Below are 18,260 nucleotides of genomic sequence, written 5' to 3'. Positions count from 1 at the left end.
GGACCTCCAGGGAATGAAGTCTTTTTACTTGAGGAATTGTTGATTCAAACGTGTATGAGTGGGACTTGCCTGGCAGACCCATAGTTAAGACTGATAAACATTGCAATCTCCTTTCCCCAGCATCAGAATCACATCTTCCCTCGATGACTTCATGTATACCCAAATAAGAACCCATGACATTTCCGCATAAACACTGCTTTTCCCTTTCTTACATCACCTCATCCTCCTCTTCACTCAGATTGACCATTTCTCTCCCTATTAACTTACATTAATGACCACTGCATTCAAAAATGTCAGTCAAAACTCAGTTTCTTCATGAAGCTAGTTAGTACTACTTAGGTTCTCTCATTTACCATCACTCTTCAACATGTATGTCCACTTAAATACAAACCAAAAATATGGGGAAGTGAAGGATGGCTTCTTAGAGAAGACAGAATTTGAATTGACCTAGAATGAGCAACGGAGAAGGCAATGGCACCCCACTCCAGCACTCTCGCCCGGAAAATCCCATGGACAGAGGAGCCTGGTAGGCTGCAATCCATGGGGTCGCTAAGAGTCAGACACGACTGAGCGACTTCACTTTCACTTTTCAGTTTCATGCATTGGAGAAGGAAATGGCAACCCACTCCAGTGTTCTTGCCTGGAGAATCCCAGGGATGGGGGAGCCTGGTGGGCTGCCGTCTATGGGGTCACACAGAGTCGGACACGACTGAAGTGACTTAGCAGCAGCAGCAGAATGAGCAAAATTTTAAATACATAGATGCTGAGAAAGGGCATTCTATTCATCACCACCATCACCGTGACCATCATCATCACCATAATCATCAGAGCTAATACTTATGGCACACTTGCTATGAGCCAAGCACTATTCTAAGGCGTTTACATGCAATATTCCACTGAATTCTTATGGCCACACTAGGAGATATTAGCTCCATTTTATTGATGCATACACTGAGGCACTGATAGATTAAAATATTTGTCCAAGATTTCTCAACTACTAAGCAATAGAACAAAGTCTGAAACACAGAGGCTGTGCTTAAAACCACTGTGCTATACAGCATAGTGTTGTAGCCACGTGTTCCGGGAAACAAACTCACTCAGAAGGACAATGCAGATAGTAGAGTGCAGTTTATTACACCGGCGGGCCCAAGGCAGTCTCCTCTAAGCCAAGGACCCCGACCAGCATTTGTGAAAATCTTTTATACCCCATGAGTACGTGTCTGAACCCACCACTCCAAATCCTTGAGACTTACATACACCAAGGAAAATACAATCCTAATAACCCCATCATTCATGTGCTATGTGCTCATGTGCTCAAACAGTCAAACAATTAGCCAATAATCAAGAAACCTGAGGTTACACTCTGATAGATACAGAAAAATTTATGGCCTGTCTGGAGGAAGGGGTGATTAGTATATGTTTTCTCTTAGGCGATGAGTAACCTAGATATGATCTTCAAGGTTCCCCTGTCTGGAGAGGGTCTTATCCTTCTGTTGTTGTTTTCATAGGCACTAAACACAGGGTTCAGAGTCCACTGGAAAGGTGGCTGAGCATGATCAGCATGAACAGGCCTAAGATGGAGTCCAGGCCCTATGAATTCCTTCTTCAATAGCAGTTTGTTTATTAAGCAAACAACAGCAGACAAGGGGAAATGCAGGGTCTGAATAAAAGCCAAAGATTAATATGACTGTATTAATATGAGTGTTTAGTCTCTAGAGAGTTAGAATCAGGCTAAATTACAGAAGGTCTTGAATTCTTTCACTAAATTTGCTTTTACAGGAGTTATTCTGTGGATAGAGAGCTGTCAATAGTTTTTAAGTAGACGAATGGTCTGAAATCTGGCTTTAGGTAAGCAGGTACCACCTACCTGCCTATAGGTTTGGAGTCAGTGAGGAGTGCCTGTAGATAACTGAAATTCAGCAGAAATCGCCAGTTCCCTTCTTTCCTTTATAATGCATTTTCTCAGTGAAGAACTTAGCATTCATTCTAATTTAAATCAAATGCAGATTCTGAAACACTGTAACATGACATCTCCAACAGGAAGAAAAAGAATTCAATTTGTCCTGGGTATATAATAATAATGACTCTCACTAACTTTATGAAATTATCATCATCCAAATTCCTTTCTTCCAGGGCATACATACAGTCTCCCCTAATTACTAGATGTGTTTATCAGCTCCATCTTTATTAAACAAAGACAAAAATACTGAATATATTTATCCTGCATAAGTCTTTCCCCTCCACTCCAAGCAAGCTGCAATTAGCAGCCAAAGCAATATTGAAAGGGGCTTAGAAAGAACAATCATAGATGTGTGAATTATGTGTATAACTGAGTTTAATTAAATCCCTTTGCTGAGAGAAATGGAAGTGCTAACAGTTACACACACTTTTCAGCTGCTCTGTATTAAGCTCCCAGTGGAACCCTTGGAAGGAAACTGCACAAGGTGGAAATTCTGCTCTGGGCAACCCAGCTGAAGTTTAACTCTGAAACAGCTCCAACCACTTACTGCACACAGTTCCCAATGCTTGTTTGTGGTACTGTTCTGTCACTAAATCTTGACTGTTAGTGGTTAATTAGGCTAACTCATCAAATTACTGAGTTGCTTAATAAGATACAGTTTGGTTAATATTTTGGCAGGAAATCAGAAAGGAGACCCTATACATACATCTATCTATTTTTCCGCTGAACGTCTTTTATCTCAATTTCTCATCTTTTCCTTTTTACCACAAACCTCCAACAATCCCTAAAGTGAATTTTATTTCAGAATGCTAAATTCTCCATTCGCTTGATTCCGGAAGTCTGTGTTACTTACCTAGTTGGGTGGGGGTGGGTACATTTTTCAGCAAATGCAGGGCAGTGTTCATACCAAGAGCTTACGCTGCTAAGAATCTGGCATTTGCCTCGGCATGACTGACCTTTAGATATAACTCTAAAACCAGGCGATACCTTCCTTGTCTTCCAGGCCAAAGTCACTTTGTTCATGCGCCATGGGGTAGAAGTGGCAAGTCCCAGTCAAGCACCTGTCAGTGCTTTCTGAGGAGGATTTTCACTTTGCTCATCGGTAACCCTGTCTGCCAGCTCAAGCCATGGTGAGCATCCATCTGAGCCATCAGCTTCTTAAATCTCTCAACTTTCATAACAGAAATGCAGATGTGACATCCACAAGTATTACTGCTATTAGGAATAGGTTTTATTTTGTTTTTGTTTATTTTTTCCTTTTTTGATGTGGACCATGTTTAAAGTCTTAACTGAATTTGTTACAATATTGCTTCTGCTTTATGTTTTGGTTTTGGCCTCAAGGCAGGTGGGATCTTAGCTCCCTGACCAGGGATCAAACCTGCACCCTTTGCATTGGAAGGCAAAGTCTTAACCACTGGACCGCCAGTGGAGTCCCGATGAATATGTCTTAAATCAATAGCCACTGCTTTAAAGCTTTTGACAGAGAGAAAAGCCTTGAATCACCTTCCAGACACCACTTTTGTGAATGCTTCTTCCCTAGCCTTCATGCTTCCTTTCTTGGGAAAGAATCCCAGTAATTAAATATTTTGACTTCTCTCCACCCCCATGAGCTAATCTGACTGGGGACTTTGGAAGTCAGAAGTGGGTATGCACAGGCCTAATTTCTCCACTTTCACTTGGGGAAAGAGAAAATCTTTTCCTTTGTGAAGGTCTTCACTGTCCAGTGTTGCTGGACATCCTGTAGATACAAGGGTCTGTTTCTAGGGTGTACTAGTGGGGAGTGTCCTTGGCCACACTTGGAAGCCACATTTTCCAAAATCAGCCTTATGAGTAATGAAGGTGATATATGTGACCTCCATCTGCTGACTGATATATTTTTTCAGTCATTTCAGAGTGTAGTTGGGAAAAAGTGGTGTCTTTATTGGGCCCCAGCTAACATAACGAGTTCTAAAGCCCCACTGAGAAAAGTTATATTTAATGAAGACAGATTCTCAGGCCATCCATTCATTCCTTAAGATTGTAAAGGTTCCAGCCTGGTGTCATCTTATATTAATACTCATTTAGAGCATATTAAAGTAGACACTCTCAGAATTGCCTTCATGGAGTCAAACATTAATGTTGATCTTCACTGGAAGACCATTATTGACCTTCATAAAATAGGGCAATATAAAACAAAATATGGGGGGAAAAATGCATCTGTGAACAATGGATGAAACATTTTCTGTTTCTGTTATATGCCTACTGATCAGTGTCTACTTGTTTATTCCATGTGGTAGATTTACCTTAGAATTTTGAAGCAGGAGACGTTGTCTTGACTGAAAAATTGGTATGCTCACTTGGCAAGGAAAGATAACTATGTAACTTACAATATTTCTCTCTTTTGATTTCACTACCAGGAAATTCTTGGCCTAGTGTAACATTCAGGCACAGTAACTACAACAGCCAATACAAATTGCATTCTTGTTTCATTCTTTTCATAGCTTTGATATCTAATTTCCATTTAAATAACATGCACACAATCAGTTTTGTAGGTCATCCCAAACTCTTTAAAATATGAATAAGGCACACTGAAAAATCAAAAAACACACAGAAAAAGGAATGCAAAGAACTTCCAGTTTGCAGTCCAGTGTGCACGGAGCTTGAAAATCATCACTCCTGTCTTCACAAGAAAAAGCTGAACAAACTGAAAAGCAACAACTCCTCTAATGAGAGAAATAAGGTCATAGGACAAACTGCTGCTCCTCAAAATTGGAGAGCCAGACAGATGTAGAGAATACAACTTACAGGAGCAGAAGCTCCCAGAAGAGCTAGTATCAGGAGCGGAAAACCTTATCAGTAATTGATGAATTACTGGAGACTCAGTGTAGAGACGTTCAAGAGTTAAAAATTCGAGGGTTGGGGTGGCGGACACTTCCCTGGTGGTCCAGTAGTTGAGAACCTATCTTCTAATGCAGGGGACATGGGTTTGATCCCTGGTCAGAGCACTAAGGTTCCACATGCCAAGAGGCATCTAAGCCCACTTGCCACAACCAGAGAGAAGCTCGTGAGTCACACTGATGATCCTGAGTGCTGCAACTAAAAGCCGACACAGCCAAAAATAATACAAATAAATAAATATCTTTAAAAATTCCAAGAGATTCAGTATTAGGGGCACACAACTCTTTTGTGAGTCTACCTCCAGAAGTCTTACCAGATTCTCTCAGGTAAATCTCCTCCTATTTCTGGCAAAAAGCAGCCATTTTGAAATAAGCCCAGATAATTCTGTTCTTCTTCTAACAAGCCCTGCCCTCAACAGGAAGTATTTCACCAGAGCTTAACTAATGGGGGTTTTAGGGTCTAACTAATATGGGTGAAGAGAAATAACAAATGACATTGAATTCTAGCCTTCCTATCTCCACAAAAGAAAGCACACAAAACAACTGAGAAGCACATGTAAAGATCACAGGTCAGGGTCACAGGCTCATTAAAAGACTGAAGCCTACAAAGCATATGATTTTAACATTCCCTTAAATATGCTTTAATATTAGAGAAAGAAAGGAACTCCTCATTATTCTTTTTCAATTTTTTTGATAATTCTTTTTTTGTAATTTTTTCATGGTAATTTTCAGTCATTTTTTTTTCTTTCATACAAATTTGAATTTATTAGTTACAAAAACATTATATATCACTCAATGTATGATTGGAATATTATTACATTCATAAATAATTTAGGAAAAAGTGATATCTTTATGAATTTGAGTTACCTCCAGACTATAACTGTCTTTACATTAACTTAGATATTATTTTATTTCATAAAGTTTTATATCTTTCAAAAAAAAAGTACAGTTTTCTTCACATAGATCCCATTACTTTCTGTTGTATTTATTCCTAAGTACATTTTTCTAATTTTATTTTAGTTAGATATTGTTAATTATCAAATCTTTTATAAATCTCAATCATTTTATGTAGAAATTTTTATATTTAGGGGTTATAACATGTAACATTTAATTTTCAAATAAAGATAATATTTCTTCTCAAAAAAATTTTAAAAAGACTGAGACCTGATCATAGGACTATAGCATGCTTCCTCTTCTGCAATACCTTACTCCCATCATCAATAGGTCTCCTGTACAATAACAGGGGGATGCAATGGAAAGAACTGTGTGGCTTAGATCTTATTTAAGAAGAAGTCTCTAGGGAAACTGAAGGACTGCAGCAGAGATAAAAACAAGAACACCAGGGGGCAATTTTTTCCTTTGACACCTAACAAATAGTAAACACAGCCTAACCCATGGCCTGATTGAACATAAAACCTCACACCAAAGGCCTATTTACCTCAGTTCCTTTTATCCAGTACATCCTGTTTGGCTTTCAAAAAAAAAAAAGAGAGAGAGAGAGGCAAAGCATGCATCAGAATGAAACTCAGATATAGCAGAGATGTTGGAATGACAAGGCTGGGAATTTAAAACTATGATTAATATGCTAAGAACTATAATAGACAAAAAGTGGACATGATGCAGGAACATATGGTTTAATGTAAGCAGAGAGGCGGAGACTCAAAGATCAAGTCAAAAGGAAATGCTTACAAATAAAAAACACCATGACAGAAATGAAGTATGCTTATGATGGACTTGTCAACAGACTAGACATAACTGAGGAAAGAATCAGTGATCTTGAAGAAATGTTAGTAGACACTTCCCAAACTGAAATACAATATGTAAAACAAATTAAAAAAGAAAACAGGGCAGAATATCCAAGAACTGTGGAACAATTACAAAAGGTGTAACCTATACATAATGAGAATAATAAGAAGAAAGAGAGAACAGAACAGAAGAAATATTTGAAGCAATAATGACTAAGAGTTTCCAAAACTGATGATAGACACCAAACCACAGATCTGGGCAGCTCTGATAACACCAAGAAAGACACATACCAAAGTCTACACCATGGCATGTATTCAAACTGCAGAAAAGTCAAAGGCAAGACAAAATTTTGAAAGATGCCAAAGTGGGGGTGGGTGTGGGTGAGAGGGGAACTAGTTAGCAATTTTAGTAAGGTTGCAGGATATAAAGTTAATATACAACGTCAATTGTTTTCTATATACTAGAAAGGAACAACTGAAACTTGACATTAAAAACATAATACTATTTACAGTCATGACCCAAAAATGAAATACTGAAGTATAAATCTAACAAAATATGCTTTAAGCCCATATAAGGAACACTAACAAAACTCTCATGTAAGAAATTAAATAAGTTTTAGATAAATGGAGATAAAATCAATTTTCATGAATAGAAAGACTTAATATTGTCAAAATATCAGTTCTTCCTAATCAGATATACAGATTCAGTGCAATCCTAATAAAATTTCTAGCAAATTATTTTGCAGATATCAACAAACTGGTTCTAAAGTTTGTAGAGAGACAATTATATGGACAAAACTAAGCAAACATTGAATGTGTACAACCAAATATAATGCTTACTTTGTTGGGAGGAAAATATACTAGAACTTAAATATGAGTTAACAACAGATTATGATATGAGAGGTTGTAACCACATTTGAAGCATATTAAAGGTGCTTAAGGAGATCCAACCAGTCCATTCTAAAGGACATCAGCCCTGGGATTTCTTTGGAAGAAATGATGCTAAAGCTGAAACTCCAGTACTTCGGCCACCTCATGTGAAGAGTTGACACTTTGGAAAAGACTCTGATGCTGGGAGGGATTGTGGGCAGGAGGAGAAGGGGACGACAGAGGATGAGATGGCTGGATGGCAACACTGACTTGATGGACGTGAGTTTCAGTGAATTCTAGGAGTTGGTGATGGACAGGGAGGCCTGGCATGCTGCAATTCATGGGGTTGCAAAGAGTCAGACACGACTGAGTGACTGAACTGAACTGAAAGGTGCTTGTATTGTTTGGGAATGAGGTAAAGACGTTGATTAACATCAGATTTTGCTGAGTTAAATGCAAGTAAAATACCTGAGGTAACCACTAAAAGTATACACAGAGTATATAATTTTCAAACAAGCAGAGAGAAAAATAGAATGAGACAGAAGGAACATGAGCAAAATTAATCAATACAAAAGAAGACAGTAAAGGAGGAAAAAAGAATAAAACCATTAAAAACAAACAAAAAACAGAAATAAGACAGATTAGTAGTACTACAAAATGAGCCCTAAAATGAACAAACACAGGAAATATAAATAGTCTGCTACTGCTGCTGCTAAGACGCTTCAGTCGTGTCCAACTCTGTGCGACCCCATAGACGGCAGCCCACTAGGCTCCTCTGTCCCTGGGATTCTCCAGGCAAGAAGACTGGAGTGGGTTGCCATTTCCTTCTCCAATGCGTGAAAGTGAAAAGCGAAAGTGAACTCGCTCAGTCGTGTCCGACTCTTAGCGACCCCATGGACTGCAGCCTACCAGGCTCCTCCGTCCATAGGATCTTCCAGGCAAGAGCACTGGAGTGGGGTGCCATTGCCTTCTCCAATAAATAGTCTAGACTCTGTAATTGAAAGACCAAGATCATAAAACTAAATTTTTTAAAAATTAGGTATATGACATTTACAGAATATATATCTAAACATAAGGCTACAGAAAGATCAAAAGTCAAAGAATGACAGTGGGTTCCCAGATCAATCTCTGCTCCCAGTATTATTCTCCAACTGAAGAGTTAGAGATACTCGGACCAATGGCCCATTCTAAGGCTGAGTTAGGGGACATGCAAGATGAACCTGGAGCATCTTACAGAGCCAGAAAATAACAAAGTGCTACACACACACAAACTACAGAGACCAAATTGATAGGGCTGTGTCAAAAAGACACAGGAGCCAACTGAAAGATCTCCCAAGGGTCAAGGCTGGAATAATTTGAGCAATAAAATAAATAAATTAGTATTGGATTATAACCCAAAATATCAAATAAACACACGTAAGTCTCACTGATATAGATAGCTACATAAGGAAATAAACAGGGAGAAAAAGATCTCCCATGCAGAGTAATTCCAAATAATTTATGTAGACACTCCTTGTTCAAGAATGTGAAGCATAACACATTAACTATGAGCAGCGTGGGCTGCACATGAGTGATCGGTTCTCAAAATGTAGTCTAACGCTATTCTAGTAAAAACAGGTGATGCCAGAAGAATTGCTAGCGGAAAAAAGAAGTATTCAGGAACAGACGCACATATATACATGAATATTATAAAGAAAGCATTTCAAGTTAGTGAGAAAAATGATCAACAAATAGGGTTGGAACAACTAGCTACTCAGAGAAAAATTAAACTGCCTGAATTAGAGTTAAAAGCAAGAGAAAATGAAATCACAGAAGAATTTGGGAAAGACCTAAATATTCTTAACAATGATCTGAGAGGTAGCAGAAGAGGAAAGCTATTGAAAAATAAAAGCAAAAAAGGAAACCATGAAAAAAGACAGTGACAAAACTGACTGCAGGCAAATTCAATGTTATATAGATATGTAGAAAACACACTGGAGGATTTTTTTCCTCTCTGTATTGGATTAAGGTGATATTTTTTTTCTTCTTTATATTTTCTAACTTTTTCAGTTTTTTAATGAAAAAAACACTTTAAAAATACTACTTGTATAATTAGAAAATTGCCATTAAAATTAAAATTAGAACAGTTTGACTAGGGAAATTGCTTTAATGAAAAGCTACCCTACCTCACCACAAGGTTGGCCAAGAGTCTACCTGTCGCAGTCTCTCACAATTCTTTTCACAATTATAACATTACTTGTGTATGTATTTATTTACTATTTACCTCCCCCCTCCTATCCAAATCCAAGTCTTTCTGAATGCAGGTTCAGAGAGACAATTAGTCCCTAAGATCTCCATTGTAAGAAATGAAGTAACTTCTCTTGTAAGCATCTAGAATGGTACTAGTTAAGCACCAGCCTGGGAAGAGCGGAGAATGTGTTGTGTAGTTCAGAGGGGAAATGGTGCTTGAAAAAAGGCACAGAATAGACCCTGAGCTCTGTTTAAGTCTGAAAACTGAAAGTGAAGTCGCTCAGTCGTATCCAACTCTTTGTGACCCCATGGACTGTAGCCTACCAGGCTCCTCCCTCCATGGGATTCTCCAGGCAAGAGTACTGGAGTGGGGTGCCATTTCCTTCTCCAGGGGATCTTCCTGACCCAGGGATCGAACCCGCGTCTCCCACATTCCAGGCAGACGCTTTAACCACTGAGCCACCAGGGAAGCTGGTTTCAAGTCTGAGGGCAGAAATAAATCTGTGCTTGGTGATACAGGAGGTGCTGAGTCAACTGATAATCTGCTCAGTGCTCTATCAGAAATATTCTGCTCAAAGAGAGTCTTTCCATTGGAAACAAACTGAGACTCACACTGGAACAAAGCAGAGGAAATTTTCATGCATTCTTTTATTTGGGGGCAAAAAATACTATGAAGAAGTTAGAAAATACTTGGCATTTTGACCTCATAGGCAGTCAATTTAGCTAACTGGAATCCAAGGGGAAAAGATGGATTTCTATCACTGATAAAAAGGAAACAGCATCATGTATCAATGCAAGTTTTGAAAACATTGTATCAGCCAAATAGATACTAAATATATCATGTGGTTAATCCCTAGTCTGGGTGTGTTGAACAACAACACATGTAGAACATATTGAACAGTTTACATTTTTTCTAAGTACTGCATAATTAAGTTAGTGCAAACAAACAAACAAAAAACCCCACCGATACAATTGGGAATTAGGTAAAGCACCTCAGATAAGTTGTTGACATGCTTTATTTTGGTAACATCATTTCTCTTATAAAGCTGCAAATATAGTTCAATAAATTGTTTACATAAATCTTACCTAATATCCTGATCTTTGTGCTGCACACACTTGGCATTATGAACAGAGACCTTTTCCTCCCTTTGTTATAATAACAGCTTCCTCATTCATCACACTTGATGCCCAGTTATTCACTCTTTCTATCCTGTTTAAGTCTGTTGTTACAGAATGTCATTCTACAAGTGTCCCAGTATCATATTTGACATTCTTTTCCATTAAAGCCAAAAAGGAAATAATTATCTGAAGACAAACCCCTGTGATATCCAACAGATGTACTTTCAGTTCTATTGATATTCTGGGTATCCGGGCACACATTGTCCTGTAAGGTTTCTTAAAGTCGCACTAATTAGCCTCTGTCTTAAACTTTGCATTTCTATATTGTACAGAATTTCAGGAGGAATGTGTGTGTGTATGCGTGTGTGTTCTCATCTGTAGTGCAATATACTAGCAGAATAAAACAACCGAGTATAAATCTATATATACTCTTCTAGAGAACATCAGACTTCACATCAGCCTGCATCAGTTGAAGACCAAGAGAGTTCTTCTTGCTGCTGCTGCTGCTGCTAAGTCACTTCAGTCATGTCCGACTCTGTGCGACCCCATAGAAGGCAGCCCACCAGGCTCCCCCGTCCCTGGGATTCTCATAAAGCCTTTTTGCTGAAATTAACCATTTTAAAAACCATTTTGCAACAAGGTGGTCATTTAGGGGAAAAAAAATTCTCTTTCAGGCTTAAGCAATTTACATAGTGTTGCCCTTAATTATATCTTCTTTTGGTTTGGTTTTTGAAACCTGAACCAACTGGAATATGCTCAGTCATGGGACAGCTGAGAGATGAAATAACCTACAGAGGGCTGGGTTAAGAAGACAAATTACCCAAAACCAAGCTCAATGCTGGAGATGAACCTGTACACTCTTTTTTTTTAATATTTACTTTTTTGGCTATTGGGTCTTAGTTGTGGCACTAGGGCTCTCTAGTTGTGATGCACAGGCTCCAGAGCTCACAGGCTCACCAGGGATTGAATCCATATCCCCTGCATTGCAAGGCAGATTCTTAACCTCCGGACTACCAGGCAAGTCCCTCAAACTAGTACACTCTTTTTTCTTGGCAGTTCAATAACTTTATTGGACAATCAGCAATTAGGTCTCAACCACACTGTCTGTCTGTAGATTTTTGAAAGTGGCGACAGGCATGTGAGTAACCAACATGTAGAGCCTGTTTGGTTAGCCTTCATCTTTATTACATTTTCTGGACAACTGCACACAGATCTAGTACAGAACGTCCCTTGTATCTTTGACCCAGACGTCTTTGTTGAGCCTGGTGTAGATGCGTACATCTGGGCTTCCCATCTCCTTCCTGGCAAATTTCTGTATTTCTCTGAGTGCCCAAGGGACAGGCTTCTTGAAACCTACTTCATGGATGCACTGTGAATGCTGATAGCGTATTCTCTGGTCACCACCTTGTTGATGGCAGGCTGGCCCTTCTTCTCACTGCCCTTTTTAGCAGGAGCCATCATCCTATAGCACCAGGGTACTGGTTTGGATTGGAAAGCCCAAACCAGTAAACTCCTAAGTCATTATTCTTATTCCAAGATGTAAGTGCCAGTATCTACTTTATTTCATTGAGCACCACTTCTCAGCTATCTTGCAGACAAACGATTGGGAGTCCACATGAGCAGGTTAGGGGGAGGTGTCAGAATTAGACACACCTAAGGCAATGGCAACCTACTCCGGTACTCTTGCCTGGAAAATCCCGTGGACGGAGGGGCCTGGTGGGCTGCAGTCCATGGGGTCGCTAGGAGTCGGACACGACTGAGTGACTTCACTTTATTTTTTCACTTTCATGCATTGGAGAGGGAAATGGCAACCCACTCCAGTGTTCTTGCCTGGAGAATCCCAGGGACAGGGGAGCCTGGTGGCCTGCCGTCTATGGGGTTGCACAGAGTTGGACACGACTGAAGTGACTTAGCAGTAGATAGTCCATTGACTAGCTAGGTAATCTAAAAGAAAAAAACAAACCTCTTAACCTTCAGCAGTCTCAGATTCCTCCGTAAAATGTGGGGACCAGTACTTACTTTTCTATGCCCTAAGTGAAGGACATAGTTCATGGAATCACAGGAGTCAGATACAACTTAGCAAATGAACAACACAATGGGGAGAAGCAGGGGAGAAGGTTGATGAGCAAGTATTAGATGTAGGTTATAGTCCTAGATTTTGTTTCAGGTGGTGGGATCATAGGTGTTTATGACTTTATTGAAAATCAATAAATAAATAAATAAATAAATATGGATCATGAACAAGCTAAACATCATTTTAATACAATTCTGTGCACCGAGACCTTGATAATATTTATGAGTATTAATAGTAACAATTGTACTATGTATTTTGTAGGGTTTTTGTTGGCTTTAAGTAACATGTGGAGTGTTGAGCACATTTTAACTTCTCTATAAAAATAGCTGCAAGTATTATGACGGGGGTGAGTGACAATGGGTGAGGGGGGGAACAGTACGCTGAAGAAATGATGATGTCTCATGAAGAATGGTCCTTTTCTATTTACTAACCTAAAACTCAGAACATTAAAATTATATCTAAATGACTAGACTCCCTCTCACAAACTAGATCATTAGCACATCATTTTAAAGTCTAATCCTATGGGACATATAATCTAGAGTTATGGTACTAATGGGGCTTCCCCAGGGGCTCAGCGATAAAGAATCTGCCTGCAAGGCAGGAGATGCAGCAGGAGCCTCAGGTTCAATCCCCGGATGGGAAAGCTCCCCTAGAGAAGAAAAAGGCAACCCACTCCAGTATTCTCGCCTGGGAAATCCCATGGACTGTGGCCTGCCAGGCTCCTCTGTTGCAAAGAATCAACATGGCTGACCAACTGAACAACAACAAAGGTACTACTGAAATAGTTGCCTGCTTATTTGTTTTTTATTAAAGCACGGTCCTACCTTCAAGAAGCTTACGTCATTTAGGGTAAGAGGGAAACAGTACTTCAACATGAAACAATTACAAAATCAGAATGTACCAGAATGTGCTACTAGACTGTGATATGAATGACAATTCCTTAAAGGAATCCAGACAAAAGAGAAGGCTTCCTAGAATAAGAAGCTAAGCTTCAAGAAAGGTAGGCTCTAAAGATGCATGAAAACTGGGTGAAGCACAATCTTACCTTTAAGTGAAGACTTTTCTTTCTATTCTCTCCGAACCTAGGAGTCATATTGGGCCCTTACAGCCATTAGTTTTCCATTACCAACAAAAGCAGTGTGCCTAAGGAGAAAATAAGAACAAGGTAGTGGTTTGACCCCAGATTATATTAAACAATTTCATTTTCTTGCTTCTTAATTACTAATCTAATTTTAAAATAGATTCTAAAATACTGCTTACAAGTAAAGTTGTCAGAGACAGGCACTGAGGCAGAAAAGAAGTGCCAGGTATTAGATCAAGTGCAATGCTTGGTTGTATCTGAGATTGAGATCACATAAATGAGCAATTCTGGTAGACTGAATGAATAGACACACTGATACACAGGAAAAAAAGGAACATTAAAGAGGAGGGTTAAAAAGTTGGCTTAAAACTCAAATTCAGAAAACTAAGATCATGGCATCTGGTCCTATTACTTCATGGCAAATAGATAGGGAAACAGTGGAAACAGTGACAGACTTTACTTTGGGGGGCTCCAAAATCACTGCAGATGGTGACTACAGCCATGAAATTCAAGGATGCTTACTCCTTGGAAGAAAAGTTATGACCAACCTAGACAGCATATTCAAAAGCAGAGACATTACTTTGCCAACAAAGGTCCATCTAGTCAAGGCTATGGTTTTTCCAGTAGTCATGTATGGATGTAAGAGTTGGACTATAAGGAAAACTGAGCACCAAAGAATTGATGCTTTTGACTTGTGGTGTTGGAGAAGACTCTTGAGAGACTCTTGGACTGCAAGGAGATCCAACCAGTCCATCCTAAAGGAAATCAGTCCTGAATATTCATTGGAAGGACTGATGTTGAAGCTGAAACTCCATTACTTTGGCCACCTGATGAAAAGAACTGAGTCATTGGAAAAGACCCTGATGCTGGGAGAGATTGAAGGCAGGAATAGAAGTGGACAACAGAGGATGAGATGGTTGGATGGCATCACCAACTCAATGGACATGAGTCTGAGTAAACTCTGGGAGTTGGTGATGGACAGGGAGTCCTGGTGTGCTGCAGTCCATGGGGTCACAAAGAGTCAGACACGACTGAGCAACAGAACTGAACTAAACTAAAAGTAAGATACAAAAGTAAAAACAGCAAATAATTTTGTCTTTATAGGTTATTAAAATATGGCATAAAACATATAATTTTGATGAGAGGGTATCCATTTTAATTAGTCAAACTGCCAGTAGTAAAAATTAATTGCATGTAACTAATTACATATATATAATTTACATGAATAACAAAAAATACTGAGATTCTAAGATCTCCTTAAATAATTTTACTTAGTTTAATGAGTAACCATCCTAGGAAATACATATTATACTAAAACATAGCTAGTGTATACATACAGAAAAGAATAGAAGCTATTCTAAAATCTAAAATTAAAATATGGGAAGAAGTTAGCAAGGATTTGATTGAAACATATAAAGTCGTAAAGGATAGAGTGAAAACTGATCTAGATCACCAACTTTCTACTCCTAACACAACCAAGAGCAAACAGTTTTGATGAAATTTTAAAATAGCAACTTCAGCAGAGGAAGAAGTACAGAAAAACTACACAGGATATGAGAACTGTCTCAAATCTCCCAGCATGAACAATCATCTAAACAAATTTATTTAAGTAAAAATAGTGTGCTAGTTTGAAGAGGTGACATTTAACAAACATTAACAAATACAGATTCATCAAATATTTATTAAGCTCTTGCTGTGAACAAAATAGTTTCTTCTTTTATTGAGCTTATATTCTACTGAGAGAGACAAAAAACAATCAAGTAAAGAATCAAAACAATCATGTAATTTCAGATTGTGATAAATGCTGTGAAGAAAACAAACAAGGAAATAAGATAGAGAGTGACTGGGGATGTGGTGAGGTGGGGTGCAAATTTAGACACTGTGGTCAGAGAAAATTTCTCTGAGGTTATATCTGAGCATAGATCTGAGTGATAAGGAGAAACCAGCCATGAAAACATCTAGGGGTGCAATTTTCCAGGCTACTTAATATGTATAAATGTCCCATACTAAGATAGATAGAAAGATGGGGGGGGGGTGGATGGGTGGATGGAGAGACTGGATGGACAGATAGATAACTTAGCTATACAGAACACTCCACACATATAAAGCACACAGGACACTACCCCAAAGCAGCAGAATACACATTTCCTCAAGTGGACATGGAACACTCCAGGACAGATCATATATTAGGCCATAATAAGTCTTAGTAAATTCAAAAAGACTGAAAGCATACAAAATATCTTTTCTGATAATAATGAAATGAAACTAGAAATCAATAACAACAAAAAAAAAGAAAATTCAAAAAGATGTGGAAATTAAACAATACACTCTTGAGCAACCAATGAGTCAAAGAAGAAATCACAAGAGAAATTAGAAAATACTTTGACTAGAATATTGGAAATAAAAGCAAAAATAAACAAATGGGACCTAATTAACCTTAAAAGCTTCTGCACATCAAAGGAAACTATTAGCAAGGTGAAAAGACAGCCTTCAGAATGGGAGAAAATAATAGCAAATGAAGCAACTGACAAACAACTAATCTCAAAAATATACAAGCAACTCCTACAGCTCAACTCCAGAAAAATAAATGACCCAATCAAAAAATGGGCCAAAGAACTAAATAGACATTTCTCCAAAGAAGACATACAGATGGCTAACAAACACATGAAAAGATGCTCAACATCACTCATTATCAGAGAAATGCAAATCAAGACCACTATGAGGTACCATTTCACACCAGTCAGAATGGCTGCGATCCAAAAGTCTACAAGTAATAAATGCTGGAGAGGGTGTGGAGAAAAGGGCATTCTTATTCTTACACTGTTGGTGGGAATGCAAACTAGTACAGCCACTATGGAGAACAGTGTGGAGATTCCTTAAAAAACTGGAAATAGAACTGCCTTATGATCCAGCAATCCCACTGCTGGGCATACACACTGAGGAAACCAGAAGGGAAAGAGACACGTGTACCCCAATGTTCATCGCAGCACTGTTTATAATAGCCAGGACATGGAAGCAACCTAGATGTCCATCAGCAGATGAATGGATAAGAGAGCTGTGGTACATATACACAATGGAGTATTACTCAGCCATTAAAAAGAATACATTTGAATCAGTTCTAATGAGGTAGATGAAACTGGAGCCTATTATACAGAGTGAAGTAAGCCAGAAGGAAAAACACCAAAACAGTATACTAACGCATATATATGGAATTTAGAAAGATGGTAACAATAACCCGGTGTACGAGACAGCAAAAGAGACACTGATGTATAGAACAGTCTTATGGACTCTGTGGGAGAGGGAGAGGGTGGGAAGATTTGGGAGAATGGCATTGAAACATGTAAAATATCATGTAAGAAACGAGATGCCAGTCCAGGTTCGATGCACGATACTGGATGCTTGGGGCTAGTGCACTGGGACGACCCAGAGGGATGGTATGGGGAGGGAGGAGGGAGGAGGGTTCAGGATGGGGAACACATGTATACCTGTGGCGGATTCATTTTGATATTTGGCAAAACTAATACAATTATGTAAAGTTTAAAAAGAAAAGAAAAGAAAAGAAAATACTTTGAACTAAATGAAAACAAAACTTCATATACAAAAGCTTATGGGATTCAGTGAAAGCAATGCTGAGAGAAATTTATAGCTGTAAAGCATACATTAAAAAAAAGAAGAAAGATTTCAAATCTGTAACCTAACTTTATACCTTAAGGAACTAGAAAAGGAAGGGTAAGCTAAACTCAAAACTAGCAGATAAAAAGAAATGATAAAGATTAGGGCAGAGATAAATAAAATACAGCATAGAAAAACAATAGCAAAAATCAATGAAACCAAAGCTGATTCTTTGAAAAGATCAACAAACTTGACAACTTTAGCTAGACTAAGGAAAGAAGAGAGAAGACTCAAATTACTGAAAATATAAGTGAAAGAGGGAACATGACTACCAATTACATAGCAATAAAAAGAATTATAAGAAAATACTATGAACAGTTATACACTAACTCATTGGGTAACCTAGATGAAATGGAAAAATTCCTAGAAACACACATCTACCAAAACTGAATCATAAATAAACAGAAAATCTGAATAGATCTGTAACTAATAAGGAGATTGAACTGCTAGTCAAAAAAACACTCAACAGAAAAATGCCTTGGACCAAATGATTTCACTGGTAAATTCTACCAAACATTTAAAAAATTAACACCTATCCTTTTCAAACGCTTCCAAGAAAAAAAAAAAAAAAAACTGGAGAGAAGACTTTCTAACTCACCCATTAGACCAGCATTACCCTGATAAACAGAGTAAG

The 18,260-nt window shown here is 38.4% G+C and overlaps 1 pseudogene; it reads right to left on the bottom strand.

The window, feature by feature from the left end:
* Window positions 1-11,883: 11,883 nt before the first annotated feature.
* LOC113902733 lies at window positions 11,884-12,257 on the bottom strand (annotated as a pseudogene).
* Window positions 12,258-18,260: the final 6,003 nt, after the last annotated feature.

Source organism: Bos indicus x Bos taurus, chromosome 13 (genome assembly GCF_003369695.1).
Source record: "Bos indicus x Bos taurus breed Angus x Brahman F1 hybrid chromosome 13, Bos_hybrid_MaternalHap_v2.0, whole genome shotgun sequence".
Taxonomy (NCBI): Eukaryota; Metazoa; Chordata; class Mammalia; order Artiodactyla; family Bovidae; genus Bos; species Bos indicus x Bos taurus.
Note: the sequence above shows the minus strand (reverse complement) of the source record. Positions and strands in the feature narration are given on the sequence as shown.